Raw genomic sequence first — 25,415 nt, forward strand, 5'->3', positions numbered from 1 at the left:
CACAAGTAGGCAGGCAGAGACAGAAAGGGAAGCAGGCTCCCTGCTGAACAGAGAGCCCAATGCGATGTAGGGCTCGATCCCAGGACCCTGAGATCATGACCTGAGCCAAAGGCAGAGGCTTCACCCACTGAGCCACCCGGGCACTCCAATCATGTAATTTTTTTTTAAAGACTTAATGTACTTATATAACAGAAAGAGAGCGATCACAAGCAGGCAGGGTCGTGGGAGCAGGCTCCCCGCTAAGCAGAGAGCCCGATGCGGGGCTCAATCCCAGGACCCTGAAATCATGACCTGAGCCGAAGGCAGAGGCTTAAACCACTGAGTCACCCAGGCGCCCCACCAATCATGTAATTTTTTAAAAATAATGTCTAGGGGCGCCTGGGTGGCTCATTCATTAACCATCTGCCTTCAGCTGGGGGGGGGGTCATGATCCCAGGGTCCTGGGATCAAGCCCACATGGAGCTCCCTGCTCAGTGGGAAGCCTACTTCTCCCTCTCCCATCCCCCTACTTCTGTGCCCTCTCTCTCTTTTCTCAAAAAAATAAATAAATTCTTAAAAAAAGAAAGAATGTCTAACAACCTATTTTACTTTATCCACCCTGCTCATGACTAAAAATAAGCATTACTATCAAGAAACAGGCTGAGCTAATAAAAATTTAATTTCACTGTAGGTTTCATTGCTAAAAAGATTACACTGCAGTAAAAAAAAAAAATCTGAGCTTTTCCCCCTGGTTCTCATACTCTGTTTAAAAAACACTTCATGGGGGGCGCCTGGGTGGCTCAGTGGGTTAAGCCGCTGCCTTCGGCTCAGGTCATGATATCGGGGTCCTGGGATGGAGCCCCGCATCAGGCTCTCTGCTCAGGGGGAAGCCTGCTTCTCCCTCACTCTCTCTGCCTGCCTCTCTGCCTACTTGGGATCTCTGTCAAATAAATAAAATCTTTTTTAAAAAATTAATAAAAAAAACACTTAACACGGCTTATCTACAAACTGTCCGCTGAATGCAACTTAGCACTACTGGGCTAGACAAGAGGATGGATAGATTACTGAAGGTTTCCTAAGTAACTGCTACTTGTATATTGAAATGAACTAGAAACACAAAGTGAATAGACATTACAAAATAATACACAGATCCAATTTAAAATAATTAGATATCTACTTAATACTAAAAACCATTACTACCAGTGATTAACCTGAAAACTATTACATACTCATAATTAAAAGGCCCTCAGGTTAAACTTACATGTTGTCGGTCACATTCAAAATACCTTGCTCAAAAATAAGAGGAAATGTTCCTTCTAGCTAATACAGAAACCCAAATGAAAGGCATGTGAGATATCACTGGCAAAACTGCTTAAAATAGGGGCGCCTGGGTGGTTCAGTGGGTTAAAGCCTCTGCCTTCGGCTCAGGTCATGATCCCAGGGTCCTGGGATTGAGCCCCATGTCTGGCTCTCTGCTCAGCGGGGAGCCTACTTCCCCCTCTCTCTCTGCCTGCCTCTCTGCCTACTTGTGATCTCTGTCTGTCAAATAAATAAGTAATTTTTTTTAAACTGCTTAAAATAACATCTCCAAAGCAGGGATAGTGTAGTTAACATACATCACAGCTACAGTGGCTCTGTTAGGTGGGTACAATCCTATTGGAAAATAATAAATCTTTAGTTACTTAGAGCTTTAAAAAGTTCGTGCTGACTGACAGCATTATCCCACTGCTGGACATAATTAGGGGAAAGAAAAACCACAGAACTACTCACAGAAGCAGTGCCTCCAATCTAAAACAGAGGGAAGAGACACACAAACGTACAGCAAGAAAATTATTAGGTAGTTCATGGCATGGCACAAAAAAAGGCAAAAGCTCCATTATGTTGCACACCTAAAATAAATGTAATATTTTATGTCAACTATAACTCAAATAATTTTTTTTTAAGATTTTACTTATTTGACAGACAGAGATCACAAGTAGGCAGAGAGGCAGGCAGAGAGAGAGAGAGGAGGAAGCAGGCTCCCTGCTGAGCAGAGAGCCCGATGCGGGACTCGATCCCAGGACCCTGAGATCATGACCTGAGCCGAAGGCAGCGGCTTAACCCACTGAGCCACCCAGGCGCCCTCAAATAATTTTTTTAAGAAGACAAACATATGTACAGATCAACTGGCTCTGAGACCGAATTCCAATGTGTTTTTCTTCCCAAAGAGCACCAAGTAATTCTCCAGTCACCAGCTCCGTGTCCTACAATTTAACTCAATTCTGACACTATGTACCTCAAGATAGCATCAGATTCCACAGGTTAAGCATTGAGTCCTACAGGACTGCCCTCTCCACCATCACCTTCTGCCACCAGCTGCAAACCCTGTGCATCTGACCATGAGCTACAAAATGCAGATTCCCATTACTGCCTCCCAGGACTTCACAGGACAGTTGCAAATTCAAGTTGTCACCTGTACTTCTAACTAAACAGCTGTAAGTGAGAACTTCCTAGGACCCTCTCCTCAGGTTCAATTAACTTGTTATAGCAGCTCACAGAACTCAGAGAAACCTTTTACTCACAGAACTCAGAGAAACCCTTCCCCGGTTTATTATAAAAGAATGTAATTCTCGGGGCACCTGGGTGGCTCAGTGGGTTAAGCCGCTGCCTTCGGCTCAGGTCATGATCTCAGGGTCCTGGGATCGAGTCCCGCATCGGGCTCTCTGCTCAGCAGGGAGCCTGCTTCCCTCTCTCTCTCTCTCTCTGGCTGCCTCTCTGCCTACTTGTGATCTCTCTCTGTCAAATAAATAAATAAGATCTTAAAAAAAAAAAGAATGTAATTCTCAAAACAGCTAGATGGAAGAGACAAAATAAAAAGCAAGGTACAGAGAAACGACACGAAGTTTACCTGCCTACTCAGAGCTCAGCACTCCCCATATCTCTAGGTGTTCACCAACCTGAAAGTTCTTGGAACCCTTTGTTTTTTTTTTTTTTTTAAGATTTTATTTATTTATTTATTAGAAAGATGGAGAGAGAGCACAAGTAGGCAGAGCAGCAGACAGAGGAAGAGGGAGAAGCAGGCTTCCTGCCTAGCAGAGAGGGCGACGTGGGGCTCGATCCCAGGACCCTTGAGATCATGACCTGAGCCAAAGGCAGCCACTTAACGCACTGAGCCACCCATGCGCCCCATCTTTGGTGTCTTAATGGAGGCCTCATTACAGAAGCGTGATGGACTAAATCGTTGGCCAATGGTGACTGGATTCCATCTTCCCACTCCTCACAGAGTTGGCACCACCCGCAACAAACGAGTCCCATCCTCAAGTGCTTTCCAAAAGTAACCTCATTAACATAATTTAAGACATTAACTTTTTAAATGTGAAAAAAAGCAGAAAAGATTTCCATGCAGTGGTGCAGGAAGTAGGGTACTGCAGGGGATTATACTAGAATATGGAAAAGCATTTGCTGTTTTGTATTCTTCTCACTAACAATATATACATTACAACCATATAAAACAAATACATGGCACTCTGTACTTCCCTTTTGTAACATTTAACATACTTAATTGTAACTGCTTATTTAATACCTTTTACCCCCAGCAAATTAAATTCTTTGAGGGCAGGGGACAGGTCATTGCTTGATCTCCAATGCTTAGTACAGTGCCTGCCACATACTAGACACTCAAATATTTGTGCAGCAATTATACTTTATACACAAAAGAATTGAAAGTAGGGACTCAAAAAGGTGTTAGTACACCCATATTCATAGCAACATTCTTCACAATAGCCAAAAGTTGGAAGCAACCCAAATGTCCATCATGGATGAATGAACAAAATGTGTTATAAACATACAACAGAATATTATTCAGCCTTAAAAGGGAAGGAAATTCTGGCACATCCTACAAAATAGATGAACCTTGAAAAAGTTATGTCAAGTGAAGTCAGTCAGTCCCAAAAGGACATACATTCTATGCTTCCTCTTTTATGAAGTACCTAGAATAGTCAAATACATAAACACAAAGGAGAACACTGGTTTATCAGGGACTGTTTTGAGGGCAGAGGGGAGATAAGAAATTGTTTAATGGGTACAGAGTTTCATTACGGGAGGACGAAACAATGCTGGAGATGGATGGTGGTAATGTTTGCACAATGAATAATGCCACTGAACTTTCAGTACACTTAAAATGGTAAAATTTTATGTTTACCAAAATTAAAAAATAAATATTTTTGGCATGAAAAAAGCATTAGAATTATGGGTAGTTTTCCAGATTGGTAACAGTAATTTCTCTTCATAATATTATCCCAAGAAGAGAAAAGTGAGAAAATTTTGTAAGATACTCATGTCCAGTATTATTCTACCCAAGATAACTTTTCCACAAAACCTGAAGAAAACTGAAGTTACCTATATACTTTATTTCACATAGAAGTACAGAGGGAAGAAAGAAAAAAAATTTTCCTTTTCAAAATAAGACTCTAACGAATCCAATCATAATTATCATAGCTGCTTTGCAGAGGACATCAAATTGCAGTGTACTAATACCACTCACATATTTAAGTATAATCAGTTCTTTGATTATCCAAACTAACATAAATGTTTCATACAAAATAATTCCAATGAATTCTTACTTGACTTTTTAGAAAGTAGTAAGCCAGGTATGCCCTCCTTTGTCCTAGATCACCTCCCAGTTTAGTCTTATTCTTGGTAACTTGGGATCCAGTGTGCAAGAAGAACCCAACTCCCAAGAGATGCTACAAAGAAAACAATCTACATAAGGATAATCACTGATTATTATCAGCTTTAATTTCAGCTTGACATAACCAGAAATAGTTTTTATACTGTACATAATTTAAAAGCATCTCCCAGAGGAGAGAACATGCCACCTGGATTCTTTTCAAATGTAGACACTTTGGGATTTTATTCTACATTTTCCTAGATTTTCTCCTATCTCCCTGACCACTCTCTACCAATGGTCCTACTTCTTTCTCCTGTCCAACAACGAGTTTTCACCCACACCCTCTGATCCTTTTTATAAATTCTCCCCTCTAAAAGCCATCGTACTCTATGCACAGGAATCTCTAACATGTATCTCCTGGTCTTCTATCTACTGAACTCTGATTGCATAACATCAGCTTAAGGTTGAAGTATCTAAGATCTAATTCACCTCCTTCTCTCCAAAATCAGCTGCCATTTAAATGCAAAAGCACATACAATATTATCACTACTGTGTTCCAACTACATTAATCATTACAAGAAAATTTTCAAGAAGTAGAAACAAAGAAAGAGGTATGCATTCCAGGACATCATAAAATAATGACTTAATGTGCTATCAAAATATTAACTAAAGCATCATTATTGAAGTTTCAATACATGGCAGTGTTTTAAACACGCAAGTATATTTGCATATACATATGCTGTATGTATGTCTTTTTCTACTAATTTGTAAGTGGCAAAGCTAAGAATCCTCCTGTCTGAAGCCTACTCCCTACACATCTACCTCCACACTATGTTCATTACAAACACACTATAAAACCTCAATTAGCAAATCTTTAGGCAAAATGAGGGGACTGAAAGTTAAGACAGTAAAAAGCTGGAAGTCAGACCTCTACTAAGAGATAAAAGGCTTCGCAGTACCTAGAAACTAAGCTGAGTGCACATGTTCTTCCTGGATTGAAGGCAATTCATGAGAAAAGTCTTCTGAAAACTGTAAGACAAGACTTTGTGACCTCCCCACTCCCACCCCCAAACAGGCTCAAGCACATGCCACAGCAGTTCACTATTCCCAAGAATGCCCACCTTGGTCCATTAAGAGTAAATCAGTATGGGACTCCTGGGTGGCTCAGCTGACTCAGGTCAGGACCTCAGGGTCCCAGGATCAAGCTCCATCTCAGGCTCCTCACTCAGTGAGTAGCCTGCTTCTTCCCCTGCCTGCTGCTTCCCCTATTTGGCCCCTCTCTCTCTCTCTCTGACAAATAAATAAATAACATCTTTTTTAAAAAAGGGTAAATCAGTTTAACTCAGGGTCAGCTTGCAAAGAAAGTCTAGTGAGTCTCACAATACCAGAGTTAAGAAGGAAAGTGCATGCTGAAGGCAAAGGATATTATTTTATATAACATGACCAAAAAATACTTCACTGAAAGGCTAATTACTTAAAAAAAAAAATGTCCTGAATAAGTGAGGAACCAAGCCAGGCAGAGGGAACAGCAAATACAAAGGCCCTGAGGTAGGAAGCAAATTATTCCAGCCATTTGTTTCTTTCGGCCTCAGTTTTCCAACCTGTAAACTAAGTATATAACATTCCCTACAGCAGGGTGCCTGGGTGGCTCAGTCGTTAAGCATCTGCCTTCCACTTGGGTCATGATCCCAGAGTCCTGGGATCCAGCCCCGCACTGGGCTCCCTGCTCTACTCTTACTTAGCCTGCTTCTCCCTCACCCACTCCCCCTGCTTGTGTTCCCTCTCTCTCTGTCAAATAAATAAATAATTTTTTAAAAATAACATCCCCTACACCATATAAGAAGGTAGTATATTACATCAAGTATCTGACACATGGAATGTATTCAAAAACCGAGACTATTACAGTTATCTGGGCACCTATCATTCCGGCAAAACCCTCAGCATATTGTCCAGCTCAGAAAAAATACTGTCAAATAATCCCCATAATAACATAAAGCAGACAGAGGTGCCTGGGTGGCTCAGTCAGTTAAGCATCTGCCTTCAGCTTCGATCATGATCCCAGAGTCCCAGATGGAGCCCCACATCAGGCTCCCTGCTCAGTGAAGAGTCTGCTTCTCCCTCTCCTCTGCCCCACACCCTACTTCTTCTCTCCCTAATAAATAAAATCATTTAAAAATTAGTAACATAAGGTAGATGGGATCGTGCCTATTTTACAGCTGGGAAACCTGTGAATCAGAAATTTGCCCAATCTTCTGCTGACCCCTAAACAAACACACACTACAATTAAAGACAGCACTTAAAATAATATACTGCCAAGATAATGAAACCATTCAAATTACTGTCAACTAATCAGCAGCATTAAGAACATGGACTCTACAGTCAAACTGCCTGGGTTCACATCAAAGCTCCACTACTTCCTAGGTAAGTGTCCTTGGACAATTTTACATATTTACTCACATCTCTGTTTCCTCAACCATAAACAGGAAATAATAATAGTACCTACTTCACAGGGCTGCTGGGAGGATTAAATAGGTTACTTTTTTTTTTAATTTATTTATTTGACAGAGAAAGAGACAGTGAGAGAGAGGGAACACAGGCTAGGAGATAGGGAGAGAAGAAGCAGGCTTCCTGCTGAGCAGGGAGCCCAAAACAAGGCTCTTTGATCCCAGGACCACCACCCGAACCAAAGACAGATGCCCAACAACTGAGCCACCAAGTAAATGGGTTACTTTTTAAAATCACTTCTATTTCAGTGTCTAGCATTTGGTTATCCAATGTTAGTAGTAACAGCATAATATTTTTTTTTTAAAGATTTTATTTATTTATTTGACAGACAGATCACAAGTAGGCAGAGAGGCAGGCAGAGAGAGAGAGAGGAGGAAGCAGGCTCCCCGCTGAGCAGAGAGCCCGATGCGGGACTCGATCCCAGGACCCTGGGATCATGACCTGAGCCGAAGGCAGCGGCTTAACCCACTGAGCCACCCAGGCGCCCCTGAAAGGAAATCACTATCAAAACCTTTCTACTTCCCATGGAGAATTTTAGAAATTGCAAGGCTACTGGAAGTGGAAAAGCAGCAGAAAATGGAGACAGGAGAAAATGAAAAAAAATTTAAAAACCCACCACCACAAATTGACCTAATGTTGCCTGGACTCAAAACAATTTACCTGAACAGATGCTCCTATTAGTATTATTGTCCTTTAGTAGGAACACTAGTAGTGAGATTATATGCCAACAAAGCTTTGGATAACATTTTACTTCATAGTAGAACAAGTTTAATTACTAAAGTTTTTTTCTTTTTTGGGGGATTTTATTTATGTATTTGTTGAGAGAGAACAAAAGAGCAAGCAAGCACACAAGCAGGGGGAGCAGCAGACAAAGGGAGAAGCAGGCTCCCCACCAAGCAAGGTCCTCAATGCAGGACTCAGTCCCAGGACCCTGGGATCATGACCCAAGCTGAAGGCAGACACTCAACTGACCAAGCCACCCAGGTATCCCTAATTACTAAAAATTAATTCAGATGTCCTATTTCTGAGGATTACGGCAGGCAGAATATAATAAACTTTATCATCTTCCCCCCATCTAACCCTCTTGTAGGTGTTACTTGATGCTTACTACAAAATATGAAACATCACATGCTAACTTCAGACTGAAAATGATTTATCCTTTATCAGCTACTGGTAGAAATAAACCTTTCTGGGAGCCTGGGTGGCTCAGTAGGTTAGGTGTCTGGACTCTTGATTTTGGCTCAGGTCTCTGGGTTGTGGGATCAAGCCCCACAGGAGGATCTCAGCACAAGTCAGACTGAGAGATTCTCTCTCCCTCTCATTCTGTCCCTCACCCCTACTCATTCTCTCAAATAAATCTTTTTTTGTTTGTTTTTTAATGATTTTATTTATTTATTTGACAGAGAGAGACATAGAGAGAGGGAACACAAGCAGGGGGAGAGGGAGAAGCAGGCTTCCCACCTAGCAGGGAGCCCAATGTGGGCCTCGATCTCAGGACCCTGGGATCATGACCTGAGCTGAAGGCAGCTGCTTAACAACTGAGCCACCCAGGCGCCCTCAAATAAATCTTAAAAATTAAAAAAAAAAAAATTAAAAAGAAGAGGGGCGCCTGGATGCCTCATAGTTAAGCACCTGCCTTCAGCTCAAGTCATGATCTCAGGGTCCTAGGATTGAGCCTCCACATAAGGCTCCCTGCTGGGCAGAGTCCACTTCTCCCTCTGCCCCTTCCCCTGTTCCTGCCGTGCAGTCCTTAATGCACATGCCCACATGCTCTCTCAAGTAAATAAAATCTTTAAAAAATCAAAAACACAAGGGGCACCTGGGTGGCTCAGTGGGTTGAGCCTCTGCCTTCGACTTGGGTCATGGTCTGCGGTCCTGGGATCAAGGCCCACATAGGGCTCTCTGCTCAGTGGGGAGCTTGCTTCCCCCTCCCCCTCTGCCTGCCTCTCTGCCTCTTATGATCTCTCTATCAAATAAATAAAAATCTTTAAAAAAAATTTTAAAAATCAAAAACACAAGAAATGGGGTGCCTGGCAGGTTCAGTCAGTAGAGCATGCAACTCCTGATCTCAAGGATCGTGTGTTCAAGTCCCACAATGGGAGTAGAGTTTACTTAAAAAAAAAAAAAAAAACATACAAGAGGGACACCTGGGAGGCTCAGTCAAACGTCTACCCTCAGCTCAGGTCATGATCTCAGGGTCTGGGATGGAGCCCCACAACAGGCTCCCTGATTAGTAGGGAGTCTGCTTCTCTTTCTTCCTCTTGCTCATTCTCATTCACTCTCTCAAATTAATAAAATCTTTCACACACACATACACACACACACACACACACACGAAACAACAAGTGTTATCAAGGATGTGGAGAAAAATGAATCCTTCCTTGATCACTGATTGTAGGAATGCAAACTGGTGCAGCCACTGAGGAAAACAGTATGGAGGTTCCTCAGAAAAATTAAAAATAGAACTGCCATATGATCCAGTAATTCCACTACTGGGTATTTACCCAAATAATACAAAAACACTAATTGGAAAAGATGCACCCCTATGTTTGTTGCAGGATTAGTTCTAATAGCCAAGACAAGGAAGCACCCAACTGTCCAACAATAGGTGAACAGATAAAGATGTAGTGGAGGGGCGCTTGGCTGGTTCAGTCGGTACAGCATGAGACTCCTGTCGGGGGTTTTAAGTTTCAGCTCCAAGTTGGGTGTAGAGATTACTTAGAAAATAAAAATCTTCAAAAAAAGATAGATGCGGTATGTGTGTATATACATATATATACACACACATATGTATATATATATTTATATATATATATATATAGTATTAGTCATAAAGAATGAAATCTTTTCTTAAGATTCTATTTAATTATTTGACAGAGAGAGGGAACACAAGCAGGGGGAGTGGTAGAGGGAGAAGCAGGCTTCCCACTGGGCAGGGAGCCTAATGCAGGGCTTGATCCCAGGACCCTGGGATCGTGACCTGAGTCTAAGGCAGACATTTAACGAAAGAGCCATCCAGGCACCATAAAGAATGAAATCTTGCCACTTCCAACAACATGGATGGATCCAGAGAATATAATCCTAAGTGAAGTCAGTCAGAAAGAGACAAATACCATGATTCGACTCATGTATGAAATTTAAGAAACAAAACAAATGAAGAAAAAAGAGACAAACAAAAAAACATACTCTTAAATATAGAGAATAAATAGATGGTTACCAGAGGGGAAATGGGTGAAGAGACGGGTGAAATCCTAGGTGAAAGGGATTAAGAGTACCTATTGTGATGGGCACTGGGTAATGTAGAGAATTTTTTCAATCACTATACTATGCACCCGAAACTAATATAACACTGAATGTTAATTAAGCTGGAATAAAAAAAAAATAAATTCAGGGTAGCTCAGTTGGTTAAGTATCTGACTCTTGATTTCAGCTTGGGTCACATCTCAGGGTCATGAGATCAAGCCCCTCAGAGTCAGGCTCTGCACTCAGAGTGGAAGCTGCATGTCCCTCCACTCCTAACCCCGCTCATGCTCTCTCTCAAATAAATAAATAAAATCTTTTAAAACATAAAAATAAATTTTTTAAAATGTGTTTTAATTCTCAGAGCAGGAAAAAACAAGCCTTTCTCCTACTTAATTGCCCAAAGTCCTCGGACTACTTTGAGAAGTTTAACTTCCTCCTTGATCTCAACAATTTTGGATTATTGTCTCCATTTTTAAAAAATCTGTATTTATTTTTTATGCGGGCTCCATGCCCAACACAGAACTTGAACTCAGTGACCTTGAGATCAAGAGTAGCACGCTCCACCAGCTGAGCCAGCCAGAGGCCCCTCTCTTTTTTTTAAAGTAAGCTCTGTGGCCAATGTGGGGCTTAAACTCATGACCCTGAGATCGAGTCTCATGTTCCACCATCTGAGCCCGCCAAGTGCCCCAATTATCATCTTTTATTTTCTTTCCCCCCAAAAAAGTTATCACTAAGAAATCTATAAATCACCCCACTGGGAGGCAGTGTATCACCACATAAAGAAGTATGTTAGACTTGGGTAAAACTGGATTTAAAAGTAGGCTCTGCCACTTACTAGCTGAGTGAACTTGGGCAAGTCACTTAACCATTCTGGAACTTCAGTAAATGAAAATATCACCAACTACATAACAAGGTTGTTTAAGAAATAAAAAAGTCAGTGTTGGGACGCCTGGGTGGCTCAGTTGGTTAAGCAGCTGCCTTCGGCTCAGGTCATGATCCCAGCGTCCTGGGATCGAGTCCCACATCGGGCTCCTTGCTCAGCAGGGAGCCTGCTTCTCCCTCTGCCTCTGCCTGCCATTCTGTCTGCCTGTGCTCGCTCTCTCCCCTTCTCTCTCTCTCTGATAAATAAATAAAATCTTTAAAAAAAAAAAAAAAAAAAAAAAGTCAGTGTTAGAAAAGTACTACAACTTGCCATCTAGTAGATGCTGTAAATGATATCCTATAAAGTTCACCTTCACTGCAAAGCCAACTAGAGGAAATTAATTACTTTTCTTCCAACACACAGTTCTTTAATATGAATATTAATAATGTAATTATAATGCAGAGTTAAATTTCTAGAAAACCTAAGGTTGAATTCAATTATCATTTAAGAATCTGTATACATTACCACATGACACAAGAATTCAAAATTAGATAAAAATACAATTCCCAGTCTGAAGAAGTTAATAATTTACTTGTAAGAAATAAATGTGAATATTCACCAATACTGTACACTTAAGCACTATATATTTATACACACACTCAAATAGTTACCTCTCATGTTAGACTTGCTGTTCTCATGCAGCAACCTGGATGCCTGCGTTTCAGCCTAACTTCAGAAGTTTAGGAAATAATTCCTCACTGAAGAATTTTTTTTCTAGGGGCACCTGGGTGGCTCAGTTAGTGAACCAGTTACCTTCAGCTCAGGTCATGATCCCAGGGTCCTGCGATCAAGCCCCACCCCATCCAGCTCCCTGCTCAAGCCTGTTTCTTCCTCTCCCTCTGCCTGCCACTCTGCCCACTTGTGCTATCTCTATCAAATAAATAAATAAAATCTTTTTTTAAAAAAGGAATTTTTTCTGGAACTCCTGGGTGGCTCAGTCAGTTAAGCTGCTGCCTTCGGCTCAGGGCATGATCCCAGGATCCTGGGATCCTGTCCTGCATTGGGCTCCTTGCTCAGCAGGGAGCCTGCTTCTCTCTCTGCCTCTGCCTGCCACTCTGCCTGCTTGTGCATACTCTCTCTCTCATTCTCTGACAAATAAGTAAATAATTTTTTTTAAAAAAAGGAATTTTTTCTAATATAATCCCGTATTGTCCAAATAATCCCTCTGAAATTTTGCAAGTACATTTTGAACACCTAGATATGAATGCAACTACTGAATATTCCTCAATGAATTGCTCACTTTATGCATTGATATTTAATCAAAACTCAAAAAAGTACATATACACAGAGCTGGAAAAATCCATTTGTCATTGACAAATTTGCTTTTCAAAAACATACCTTCATGCTTCAGCTTCCCTGCCAACCATGGCTACCACCACTTCCTCAATTCTCCTGCCAGGAATAAAGTCTGAGGAATGTCTTTTGGCCTGAATGAGTAGTGGAAACAGAGAGGGATAGATCCCAAAAGAAAAATATTATGGCTTTGCTAATATTTCCTACATTTTCTCTATTTCTTTAGTGTAAAAGGGAAATTCTCAAAGGTTCATGTTCCTAACTATCTTTAATACTATTTCTTTAAACCACAAAAAAGACCTTTTTTAGTATGAGAATATTAACCATGTTCTTTGTGGCAGTAGACACATCAGTGAGTGTGGAAAAATTCTTCTTGCTTTTAAAAAAAGGGGAAAAGATTAGAGATCCAAGAAAAGAGGATATCATATATCCCCATTCTGAAATGGAAATACTTCAAATATATCAAAACTAAGTCATTATATAGATCATATACAGAGAATGAATTTAATATCATATACTGCTACAAAGACACTTTAAGCTAACATTCTAATAAAGAATTCAAAGTCAAAAAGTTAAACACACAAACACATTTAACTTCAAATCCCTATTTTTAAGTTTATTTTTAAGTAATCTCTACACCCATCCATATGGGGCCTGAACTCAAAATCCTGAAATTAAGAGTTGCATGCTCTTCCAACTGAGCCAGCCAGGCACTCCAAAATTCCTATTTAAAAGCAAGCATTTAGAAAGTGAGATAAAGGGCGCCTGGGTGGCTCAGTGGGTTAAGCCGCTGCCTTCGGCTCAGGTCATGATCTCAGAGTCCTGGGATCGAGTCCCGCATCGGGCTCTCTGCTCAGCGGAGAGCCTGCTTCCCTCTCTCTCTCTGCCTGCCTCTCCATCTACTTGTGATTTCTCTCTGTCAAATAAATAAATAAAATCTTAAAAAAAAAAAAGTGAGATAAAGACACACAAGAGTGCCATGTAACAGTGACTGCCAAGGCACCTGGGTGGCTCAGCATCTGCCTTTGGCTCAGGTCATTGTCCTGGAGTTCTGGGATCGAGTCCTACGTTGGGCTCCCAGCTCCACAAGGAGCCTGCTTCTCCCACTGCCTGCCACTCCCCCTGCTTTTGCACATGAGCTCTCCGGGACAAATAAATAAATAAAATCTTCAAAAAAAAAAAAAAGTCATTGCCGACTGCCTCTTTTGCTTTTACACAAAATCAGAACATCATTTAGAAGATCTCGGTTTTTGGATAACATGGGGTATGAACATGGGCTCTTTTAACTTCATTTATAAACAACCACCCAAGACTGAAGCATTCCAAGGCTTCACTTACAGTCCTCAATCGTTATTTTTCACCCAAAGCTTTTCATTGGGGCACCTAGGTGGCTCAGTGGGTTAAGCCTCTGCCTTCAGCTCGGCTCAGGCCGTGATCTCAGAGTCCTCAGAGTCCTAGGATCAAGCCCTGCTTCCGGCTCTCTCTCTCTCCGCTGCCTCTCTGCCTACTTGCAATCTCTCTGTCAAATAAATAAATAAAATCTTTAAAATAAAGAATACTTGTCACCGGGGCACCTGGGTGGCTCAGTGGGTTAAGCCTCTGCCTTCAGCTCAGGTCATGATCCTGGGTCCTAGGAACCAGCCCCACATCAGGCTCCCCGCTCAACAGAGAGCCTGCTTTTCCTTCTGCCTGCTGCTTCCCCTGCTTTCCCTCTCTCTCTGACAAAAAAATAAAAACTAGGAAAAAAAAGTCACCAGGTGCACCTGGCTGGCTCAGTCAGTAGAGCATGTGACTCTTGATCTTGGGGTTGTAAGTTCAAGCCCCACTAAAATCTTAAAAAAAAAATTCTTGTCATTAATCTCAAATTAAGGACACCATATCAAAAACAACTGCATTGATGGCTACTGGTTTTAGCCTAATATTCTTTAATATACAGTAATCCCTGTATGTAGTGTTTGGTGGTTTTTTTTTTATTTATTTGACACAGAGAGAGTGCAAGCGCACAAGCAGGGGGAGTGGCAGGCAGGCAGAGGGAGAGGGAGAAGCAGGCTAACCGAGGAGCAGTCCTAGATTAAAAACAAGCAACAGCTTTTTAAAATACCAACTGTAGGGGCTCCTGGGTGGCACAGTCAGTTGAGCATCAGACTCTTGGTTTCTGCTCAGGTCATGATCTCATGGTCGTGGGACTGAACCCCATGTTGGGTTCCCCACTCACTGGGGATTCTGCATGAGTTTCTCTCTCTCCCTCTACCCCTAGGCTCTCTCTCTTTAAAAATAAATAAAATCTTTTAAATAAATAAATAAAGTCCCAACTGTATTAATTTCATATAATAAACCAAATCCACAAAAAATAACCTTTTGTCTATCAGTGACTATGTGGCCCACAAATATGGTAGGCCACTTTCATGATGGATTTAATGAACTAAAGAAAAGACTTGCAAAATTAGGTAGACCCACTTAATAACCTCGCAGTTGTTTGTAAAATATTGACACGAACAAAACCTCCAAAAGTGAACTAGCTAAGGGATTAAAAAAAAATACAAAAATTCCTCAACGAACTATTAAAATGGCCAAAAAACAGCCAAGTTAACATCAGCTCTCTACCGGGGCGCCTGGTTGGCTCAGTCAGTTAAGCGTCTGCCTTCCCACTCAAGTCATGATCCCGGGGTCCTGGGACCAAGCCCCAAGTAGAGCCCTATGTCTAGTTCCTTGCACTGTGGGGAGCCTGCTTCTCCTTTACCCTCTGCCACTCCCCCGTTGTGCTCGCTCTTTCTCTTGAATAAATAAAATCTTAAAAAAATAATTTTTAAACAAAAGATCAGCTAACAATTACCCCCACTAAAAAAAGGGGGGGTGGAAATCCTAGTTTACAATATAGTATAATCTGAGATTATGCTAAAATTATTTCTCTAACTGTTTGAATTAACCTACAGTAATCATTTTGGGGGGATGAGATGTGTCACAAATATAAACAGAAGCCAACTACAAAAGTCACCCAAAAATAAAGTATTGATTTTATGATGACACTTCAGGGGCTCCAGGGGTGGCTCAGTCCGTTAAGCAGCTGCCTTCAGCTCAGGTCTTGATCTCAGGATCCTGGGATCGAGCCCCACCCCATCCGGCTCCCACTCAAGCCTGCCTCTCCCTCTGCCACTCCCCCTGCTTGAGCTCTCTCTGTCGCGAGGGCTCGCACTCTCTGTCAAATAAAAACCTTTAAATAAAATAATAAATAAAAGAAATGGTAACTCAATGTCTATAAGACGTACCTCTCAAATTATGTTACAGGATCAGTTTAACCTGAAATAAGTCTCTAAACTACCTTTTTCTTTCTAACACCACTTCTCCCCAGTCACAAAATTATTTCTCTTTCAGCTTTCTTCTGAGAAGAAATATAAGAACCCCCAATAAACAGCACAGATTTTTAACATTTCCTCCCAAGAAAACAGTAAGGGGAGTCTGAATAATACATAAGAAAAACACAGCTTAAACAGTCAAAGTAGTTATCTTGGCTTTTCTTTTTTTTTATTTCAGTGGACCTCAGAAGTTGTTTTTCAACAGTCACTCAAAAGTCCAATAGTCACTTGAAAAAAGACAACTGGAAATTCTACTAGGAAGAATTTTTAAAACTGTCTCTTGTCTTTTGCAATCAACCCCACACCAACAGAAATTCCCCCAGGAGTAAAAATGAACTCTCAGAACATGGCTGTTTAAAGTCATTTAAATCACTTTCACGTTTGAATAAACTGTAGAGGCTGTGAATCCCCTACTATCACTTACTAATTAGGCAAGGTACTCGGCTTCCCTGTACCTTAGATTCCTCCCGGAAAATGGAGTATTAATCAGGGACATCATACACCCAATTTCTCTGGGACAGTTCCAGTTTATGCTATTACCCCAGAGTGCCATCTAGTTAGTGTCCCCTTTCATGCGCAAAAGTATCCTGGTTTGAGCAATAAAATCATATGGTAATGGGTAACAAGGTCATGAAGATTAAGTGAGGTAATACATGTAAAGCATTTTAACAGTGTCTGATGGAGAGTAAGAGTTCAGTTAGTGTTAACTATTGCTAATGTTAGTCACTGTCAAATACTTCTTTTTTTACTGTCAAATACTTTTTATAAAAAATTTTGAACCATATAATGAACAGAATTTCTACAATATTTTTTACAAATGAATTATGCATTTAACTTCCCACATTCAATTTTCTGAAACAACTAAGTAGCACTAACTGCTTGCAGTCAACACTAACCAATTTATCCTGAGATGGCAATATTATCAATTGCATTCATATTTTATTATACATAAATTTTAGTAGAGGCTATATTAAGGTTACTGACAGGAAAGTAACTGAAAAGTAAAACTCTGGGGGCACCTGGGTGGCTCAGTGGGTTAAAGCCTCTGCCTTTGGTTCAGGTCATGATCCCAGGGTGCTGATATCGAGCCCCACATCAGGCACCCTGCTCAGCCAGGAGTCTGCTTCCTCCTCTCTCTCTGCCTGCCTCTCTGCCTACTTGTGATCTCTCTCTCTATATATATATATCAAATAAATAAATAAATAAATCTTTAAAAAAAAAAAAGTAGAACTCTGTTTAGAACCAAACCAAGGTCCTTAATATTCTGCAGCCCTTCTCATCCAGGGTTCCACAATGTTGATTAACCACAAAACTCAAAATTATTTGAATGACCATTTCCTGAATTCCCCCAAGAATGGCACAAAACTAGTATCTTGCCAGATACAAAGGAGAGAAACTAATTCATTACATACAATGGATGCCTTGGGGCATAATCCTGTTGTAGAACACCAGGGTCTTGTTATTCTTGGGAGTACAAAGAGGTAAACATAGATGAAAAGACTCAATATTGAACAAAGAATCTGGGGTAGAAGAAGACTGCATCACTGGAAAAATTATCTCCCACAGAATGAAGCTTAAGGGAACAATTAACATAAAATATATAAATTTGACTCATGGCTATGAAAAGCACTATACATTGTTTTACTTCATCTCCACTAATTTACTGTAGGCCAGCTATCCAACATCTAGCAGTCCTTCAGGTAAGAAAAGTTCTAATTGTAGTTTATGAGAAGCAGAAAGGAGAGAGGAAAAACAAAGCTGAGACCAGGATTCCTGTCACTGATCACTAATGAACCTACTAATGATCAAAGACACCGATATTAACTATTACCTATACAAATTAGAACAAGAAAATTTAATAAAGTCAAAAGATGAACTAGAATAGCAATTAGAAGCAAGCAGAAATACTAACACAAGGGAAGAGAATTATTTTTAAGGTACCATTAACTAACAACAAATTCCCCTTACAGAATCACTCAGAGCAGTGAATTATAAAAGTCATTTTTATTTATAAAAATACATTTTTATTTCAAATCTAACTGCTCAATAAACAAGCTGAAAGACTGGGGAAACTACGCTCAGACACACTTAGCCTGTATAGAACATAAATTACACACGGAAAAAATTCAGTGAAACCACTCTATCTACCATAGCAAGACCACCCCCCCAAAAAAATCAAGAACACAATTCATCATATTATCACACAAACTTTTGTATAATGAGCACATGCAAGAAAAACAAAGCTCAGATTTATTTCAACTAATCTTTTAGTGTAAAACAAAGTTTACACTTTTCATTAGGCAGCAAATCATCTAACCCTGTGTAAAACATCTGTATTTACCTTGCACTACACATGAAAAAAATCTTCATTTTACCATATTAAAATGACACACGCTTTGTGGTGATAGATAACCCAATACTGAAACCACTTACTTAAGGGAAACTAATGAGCATTAATAAAAAAAAAAAAAAAAAGAGTGCCAAGGTTTTGAGGCCAAATTAATTTGGGTCTGAATTCAAACCATCAATTATTATCATGTGACAAGTCATTTATTCTGAGTCTCAATTTCCCCATCTGTAAAATGACAATAACCACCTATCTTGCAAGGTATAGAAAATTAAATTAAAAATGTTAAAACAAAAATAAAGTTGAAACAGTTATTGGTATTCAAAAGGAACGCAAACTAAATTATTTCTTAGAATATCTCAGGATTCAACAAGTTATAGAACAAATCCCATTACACCAATGTTATGCATGCAAAAAGTGTAAACAGGACTTACTCTTTTTCCCTTTAACAACAGTAAGACATTAAAAAGGAATTTTACCTTTGAGTGTACCCTAGATTATTCAGAGCTTACAGTAATCTCTCTAGTTGGTCTCATCAATCCTAGTAATGTATTTTCCAATTAAAAAATTTTTAAGAAACAGCATTAACATTATTCACCCATTCCTTTGGAGGAATGGGGAGTATAAAACAATTTCAATAATCTCCTGACAAACCATATGCAAGGACTTCTTGTTTTCTTCTGGTTTGTATCAAAGAGAGAACTATATCAAGCATACATTAGGAACCCAGTTCAGGTAGCAGATTACCACAGCTGCTAAAGAGATGTAGTTTGTTTTCTATAATGCACATATTCAAAACTCCACAAGCAATACCACTTACACTGAAGAAATATAAAATTTGGTTCGATTAAATGCAAAGTAGGCAGCTCAGGATATGTAAAAAAAAAAAAATCTAACTGACAATTTTGTTTTCTCACATTATCTTCACCAAACAGAAAGAACATGCAATAACCACCACTCATGACAGCCAGAGATACAGAGAAAATATTATACAGGGACAGCACTGAACCACAAATTAAAAGTCCTATGCATGGAACAAATGTAGAAAACTGCAAAAGGAAAACGTACAGAAGTTTTAAAATAGCCTAAATCATTCAAGTTTCTTCTTTATTCTCCAGTAACTAATCACATTTCAGTATATACTGATACCCTTAGCTAACTGGGACTATCCCTTTCCTTTGCTAAGGTTCCCAACTTCCAAAATAGGTATACACTAGTGCTCCACTGTACAATAACTGTCATTTCAAGTATCTGAATAATCTACTAATAGCAATTTCAAAATGCTGATACAAGACCAGGTTGGTTTTTTTGAACATGTGAGGCACAAAAGTCACCACATTAAAGAGATGTGAACATTATCCTGCTAAGATAAAATGAACAGATCATTGTGTCCACTTAATGTAAATTTTAAACTCAAAAGTTAGCTTGCAGCCATCAAAATCTGGAGTCTTCCACCTATTATAAAGAACCAAAAGCAAAAAGAATACGCTATTCACTGTTTACTCCCTTCCCACACATGACTGTGGGTGGCATCAGTTAAACATGCAGAATATTAAGCACTAAACTGTCCAAGGCATATTTTCACATCTAACACTATATTCCCGAAAGATAATTTATTTGAGCCTGAGCCTGCTCCCCACCCTTCCCTACCCATTTTAATATACAGGTCCTCAGACAACCACCAGTCAGCAAGGCAAGATTGAAAAAGAAAATAATGAAAAATGTAGGATTTAATCTCATTAAAATCTGGAGTGTGTGAACTTTAAAAAAAAAATCCTAACTAAACAGACTTCAAAGTTTCCTAACTCATAATCTGTTGGCTTAATAGTTTAACTGTTACCTTGCCACAATAAATCTGAAGCCACAATCCTCATCATCTACTTAAGATTTGCATACAAATAAGAATTCAAAATATGTAATGTCTCTTCATAACATTCTTCTAAAGCTAAAATGCTAAATATGAATATACAGACTAATATTAACAGTTATGAGATATCTGTTCCTAGAGTAGGGTGGAATTTTGCTTTAATAATGATGAGGGAACACACTTCACCCAACACAAAAATTAAATATCTATTATTTTGGATTCCCTTTAGAATTTTGACATATATTCAAAACTACATCTCATGGGGTAAAAAGCCTGACACTGAACAACACAAAACTGCAGAAAATAAGGTACTTACCTTCAAAGAGTGAAGGAACAATTCACATATATATTAATTGTGGAAACTGATTATTTTAACTGCAATGCACTTTTACTGCTGATGGTTAATGGTCAGAATGTCCTTTATAGAACACATTAGAATATTTTACATATCAACTTTTAACTACAACACCAAATCCTTAAAGAGGTGGGATTTAACTCATTTTATAAGTAAACATTTGTTTTCGTATCAGTTACCAAAAAAAAAAGAACCCACCCCACCCCCACTGCCAGTCTCTGATACCGTGGAATGCTAGTTATTTCACAGTGGGAAAGAAAGTCTAATAAGTACATTTCTTATCCAATCCTCTTCTCTACCCATTCATTAAACACCAAATACTGAAACTGAATTCAACTCCTACCTCTATCTTCCTACCAGGAATGCGCCCCAGGGCACCCGAATCCCTTCCACTGTCACTTATTGCAACTGCCAAAGCCCCTCCTATTAATAGTAAATCCCTTTCATACTGACTCACTGTAACTCCAACTTAATGAAATAGACAAGAAGCAGAATTTACAAAACTTTGAGAATGGAATTTTCCCCGTTTTCAAAGGCTTAAAAAAAGAAACTAAAAGTTGACCACATTCAGACTAAGTTACAAACATTTGAAGTTCAGCCAATTTGTAAGAACTTATATTGCTTATTCTATATTGGTTCAATTTAAGTATTTTTTTCAAAGTTTATATATCAGGCATTGTGTAAGTATTTATATACAAGGACAAGTTTTCCATGCAGTAACTGATACGTAAATATAAACTTTATGTCATCACACCACAATTCCAAGACAATTTGAAATTTTTTCAATTTTTTTGTTTGATTATGGACATTTTCAAGTACACACAAAAAAGTAGAGAGAATAATAGTACAATGAGCTCTCCTGTAGTCATCACCCAGCTACAATCAACTCAAGGCCATTTTTTTTTTCATCTCTACCTCCCACCCTCCCTTATCCAATTATTATCTTCAGAAAAGAATTATAAGAAGACACTGTGCTCAGTAAAAACACTGACAAAAACCCAAAGATAGGGAAGTATCAAAGACTAGCAAGAAATCAAGAATTAAGCAATGTAACTGTCACCCTACACAACTACTTGTTAAGCAGAAAATTTAAGAATTCAGTTAAAAACAAAGAAATGGCCATCTTTAAGAATTTTAATAAAGTCGATAAGATCCAAAGGGCATATTTAAAATTATATCCACAAGGATAAAAAGGAATATGTGATGAAAATGAACTTAAACATCTGCAATTAGCTTACATTCATATAGCACTTGGGCTCAAAATGAAAAAAAAGAGACTATTTAACATAATGTGTCATAAAATTACAATTCAGCCACTTGAAAAACCGCTTAACACTTATGCCTTAACTGGTCCTTCTGATCCCTAATTATAGATTGATATCAATGTAAAAAGAAAACCAGGCATTTTAATGTAAGTGGTTTAAAATGTTCAAAATTAACCCCATCGTTCATTGGAAAATATATGAAAGCAAGTCTAAACTACCTGAATTGTATGTCATTAAACAGAAATGTATCCACTTTCCAGGGCCGGTTTTTTTTTTTTTTTAATAAGTTCACATATACCCTGAAACGCAACGCGCTAGGCTACAGATAGAATTAGAAGACCGCCTCCTGCTCTTGCTCCTAACCAATACGCAGAGAGAGAAGGTTGGCAGGAAAGTGCTGCGAGGACAGTAACAAACACCAGCAGCTCCCGAGCAGGCCCTGCTAGAGCCAGGAATGACGCACTTCGGTAACCCGACTCTTTCTCCCCTCCACCCCCGCCCCCAGCAGCGGTGCTGACACCGCCAACAGCCCGGAGTAGGAAAAAAGACAACAGAAAAAAGGCAGAGGTTGGACCGCACAAGGTTTCATCAAGAAACCTCGATTATTCCTCTTTCGACACTAACCACTAGGACTAAACAGGAAAAGAAGCTTCGTGCTTAAGCAAGTCCCATCATGGTGGTTTAAGAGTCACTAAATTAAGCTGATAATGAGTCCAATACACAGAGACAAATACAGGGTGTGGCTGCCGTGAAATACGGCGGTCCGTGGGAGAAAAGGGGTATGGAATTTACACTCCAGTACTAGGGGAAGATGGGGCTTTACCGGGGGTGGGGGGGGGGCGGCCCGCGCATTTTAAGGAACCATTTCAAAGCAACACAAGCTTTTCGTTTACTTAAACCTAATCCCACAGATCAAAAGTTTCTAATAGATATACCGTGTAAACTGTAAATAACCATTTAATCAAGCTCCATGACCCTCAATTAAGAAACTACATCCAAGAGAAAGGCGGAGGGAGAGGGAAGGGAGGGGTGGTAGGCAACAACATATAAAACATTTCTAGGCCACGGAGGAGAAAGTCTCACAAACCGGATGAAACTACTAATGCAATATTAAAAATTAAAGCTGAACACTGCAGCACGAAAAATCTCACGACAAAACCCATTACAGTTCAGAATTAAAAATAAAATGACATATACACCAAGGGAGAGCGGAAACTAAATGTCGAAAGTACAGCGGTTTATAAAAAACTAAAGGCAAAACAAGACCTTCTCGCGACGAGGAAAAAAAAAAAAGGCAGAAATCAACAATACGTTTACGAATGTAGGCCAGAAGAAAATGGGAACGGGGCTCAAAGTTTTGCGGAACTACTTGATGCTGTTTCCCACACCTTCTCTCTCCCATGGCCCATCAGACCCTTTTCCTGCTAAAATCGCCGTCCACAGATCACTGGGTACGCGAGAGAAGAAAAAAGAAAGTCAACCCCAAGCAAGAATAAAAGTGTGGAGGGAAAAAGCAGAAGCTGCCTACCTGGGGCAAGGATCAGCTCAGTTCGTGCCTTGAGAAAGACAGTGCGGGTGGGGGTGGGAACGAAAAGCAGCACTAAAACTAAAACAAAAGTGGCGCCAAAACCCCCCAACAAACAGCCTTCCACTCCCGCCCTTCCCCCCTCCTCCCATGCCAGGCAGGCAGGGCCCCCTTCGGGGCAAGGTCTGCACGCGGGGGCCAACACCGCCAGACCCCAGCCTATTTATAAAATTGTTGCCCGAAGAAAACTGACCGAAGTCGGGCCTCGGAAGGGATGGAGAGATCGATGCCAATCGCTTTCCCAAGCAGTTCCCCCACCACGCGCTGGAGATGATGGGGCGGGGGAGAAGCAGAGGGGCCCGTCACATGAATGTTGTTCCCTCTCTAGGAAGGGAGGAAGAGAGGGAGGGAGCGAAGGGAGGGAGGAAAGGAAAGAGGGGAAGGGAGAAGGGAGGGGGCACGAGGGAGGGGTGTGATCAGAGTAGATTTTCCCTCGCCTCCCTCGGTCCGAGGCCCAAATATACACAACTGAGCCTCCGCTTCTCCCCTCCCCCCTAGGTTCCCAGCACCACCATTTTGCTCTCTTCCTTCCCCTCACCACGATACCGCGCTCTCCCCCACCCCAGCCACGGCCTCCCCGGCTTTCCTCCCCCGACTACGGCTCGCACTCCACCCCACCTCCAGTTTGGGCTCTCCCAGGCTTAAGAGCCTGCCGGAGAAAAGGCACCTAAATCTAATGCTACACAGAGAAGCGGAGCCTCCATCTTGCGCTGCTCCGCGTTCTCCATTTTGGGCCACCCATTGGGGGGGGGGTCTCCGTGGAGGCCCCGAGGGAGAGTTGGGCGAGGGAAGGAAGAGAAAATCTTCAGCGAGGGTAGTCGAAAAGAAGAGTCGTGCAGTAGAAAGCCACTCTAGGAGTAGGAGGTAGGGAGGAAGGGGGTTTGGAAGTTCCTTGGTAGTGTTGAGGTAGCCACTTGCGGGGAGAAGGCAGAAAGAAGGGTTGGGGGTTACGCGGGGACGGGGAGGCTTCTCCCCGTCTTGACTTAGCCACCCGCTCCATGGCTGCCCCCGCTTGGGGGCAAAGGGAGTAGAGGGGAAATTAAATGGCAACAGAGTGCCCATTCTCTTTCCCTCCCAACTCCTCTCTCGCGCCCTATTTCAACCATACACACCTCACAGTGGGCCCCGCGCCCTCCGGGTGCCCCTCCAAACTTCTAGAAGCTTCGCCTCCGCCATTTTATAACTTACCTCCCCCCTCAGCGTACACAGAGGCAGCAACGAGACTGTTCGCCTCCCCCACTCCTCCTTCCTTCTTTCTCAGGCCGGGGGCTTCTTCACCCCTGGGCTGGTACAAGATATTTTCCCCTTCCTCTTCTTTACACCCTCGAATTCTACTCAGGGACGGAAGCTCCCGCGGTTCTAGAGCGGTGGGGGGTTTTGAAAGTGGCGGTCGGATCCGGCGGGTTTTTTTTTTTTTTTTTTTTTTTTTTTTTTTTTTTTTTTTTTTTTTTTTTTTTTTTTTTTTTTGGTGGCGCTTCGGGATTGTTTGGGGTGTTCGCTCTTCGGCGACTTGGAGGCGAATGGAACGCGCAGGCGCCATCTGTCGGCCACGAACCCGCGCTCAGCTCCTGTTGGGAGGGAGCGGCATCTAGCGGTAGAGAGCTGGCACTGCAACGCTTGTCTCCCAGCGTCCTCCTCCCTATCACCGACCAATCGTGGCCGACTGCCTCCCGGGTTCAGCGTCTCCGACGCCGTCTGCGAACGAGGCGCCCGCAGGGGCGCGCCGCCGAGTGGGGTAAACAAGGTGCCGTGCCCGCGCCTGACTTACTCATTCGTTTGGCAGCGCTTCCGCCGCGGACCGAAGTGGGCCGCGTTTCCTCTTTCTTTAATGGGTGGGGGGGCCCGAGGGTCGAAAGGAGGTCGTTAGGGATGTCCGGCAGAGCCCCGGACCGTGGGAAATCGGAAACCGGGCTCGCTCGGGACTCGTCCCCCGGGCCCTTGCGCCCCGCGCGCAGCCCGAGGTTGGCAGCCCAGTCCGGCTTCACCCTTCCCTGTCCCCTCCTCTGACACGCCCCAGCGAGGGGCCTTCCGTCCTAGTTCCCAGACCCTCGCT

At 41.3% G+C, this 25,415-nt stretch overlaps 1 protein-coding gene across 6 annotated transcripts in view; it reads right to left on the minus strand.

The window, feature by feature from the left end:
- STAG2 (stromal antigen 2) overlaps positions 1 to 24,840 on the minus strand; it is a 141,215-nt gene extending 116,375 nt beyond the window's left edge. The window contains exons 1-2 of one of the 6 annotated variants that reach the window (XM_004762024.3): positions 23,981 to 24,428; positions 23,556 to 23,686 (exon numbers count right to left, since the gene is read on the minus strand). The gene's annotated coding sequence lies outside the window, so the exon portion shown is untranslated. The other 5 variants (XM_004762025.2, XM_004762026.3, XM_013061226.2 and 2 more) reach the window with 5 other exon arrangements.
- Positions 24,841 to 25,415: the final 575 nt, after the last annotated feature.

The sequence above is a fragment of the Mustela putorius genome, unplaced genomic scaffold (assembly GCF_011764305.1).
Source record: "Mustela putorius furo isolate JIRA1106 unplaced genomic scaffold, ASM1176430v1.1 tig00003901_pilon_pilon_pilon, whole genome shotgun sequence".
Taxonomy (NCBI): domain Eukaryota; kingdom Metazoa; phylum Chordata; class Mammalia; order Carnivora; family Mustelidae; genus Mustela; species Mustela putorius.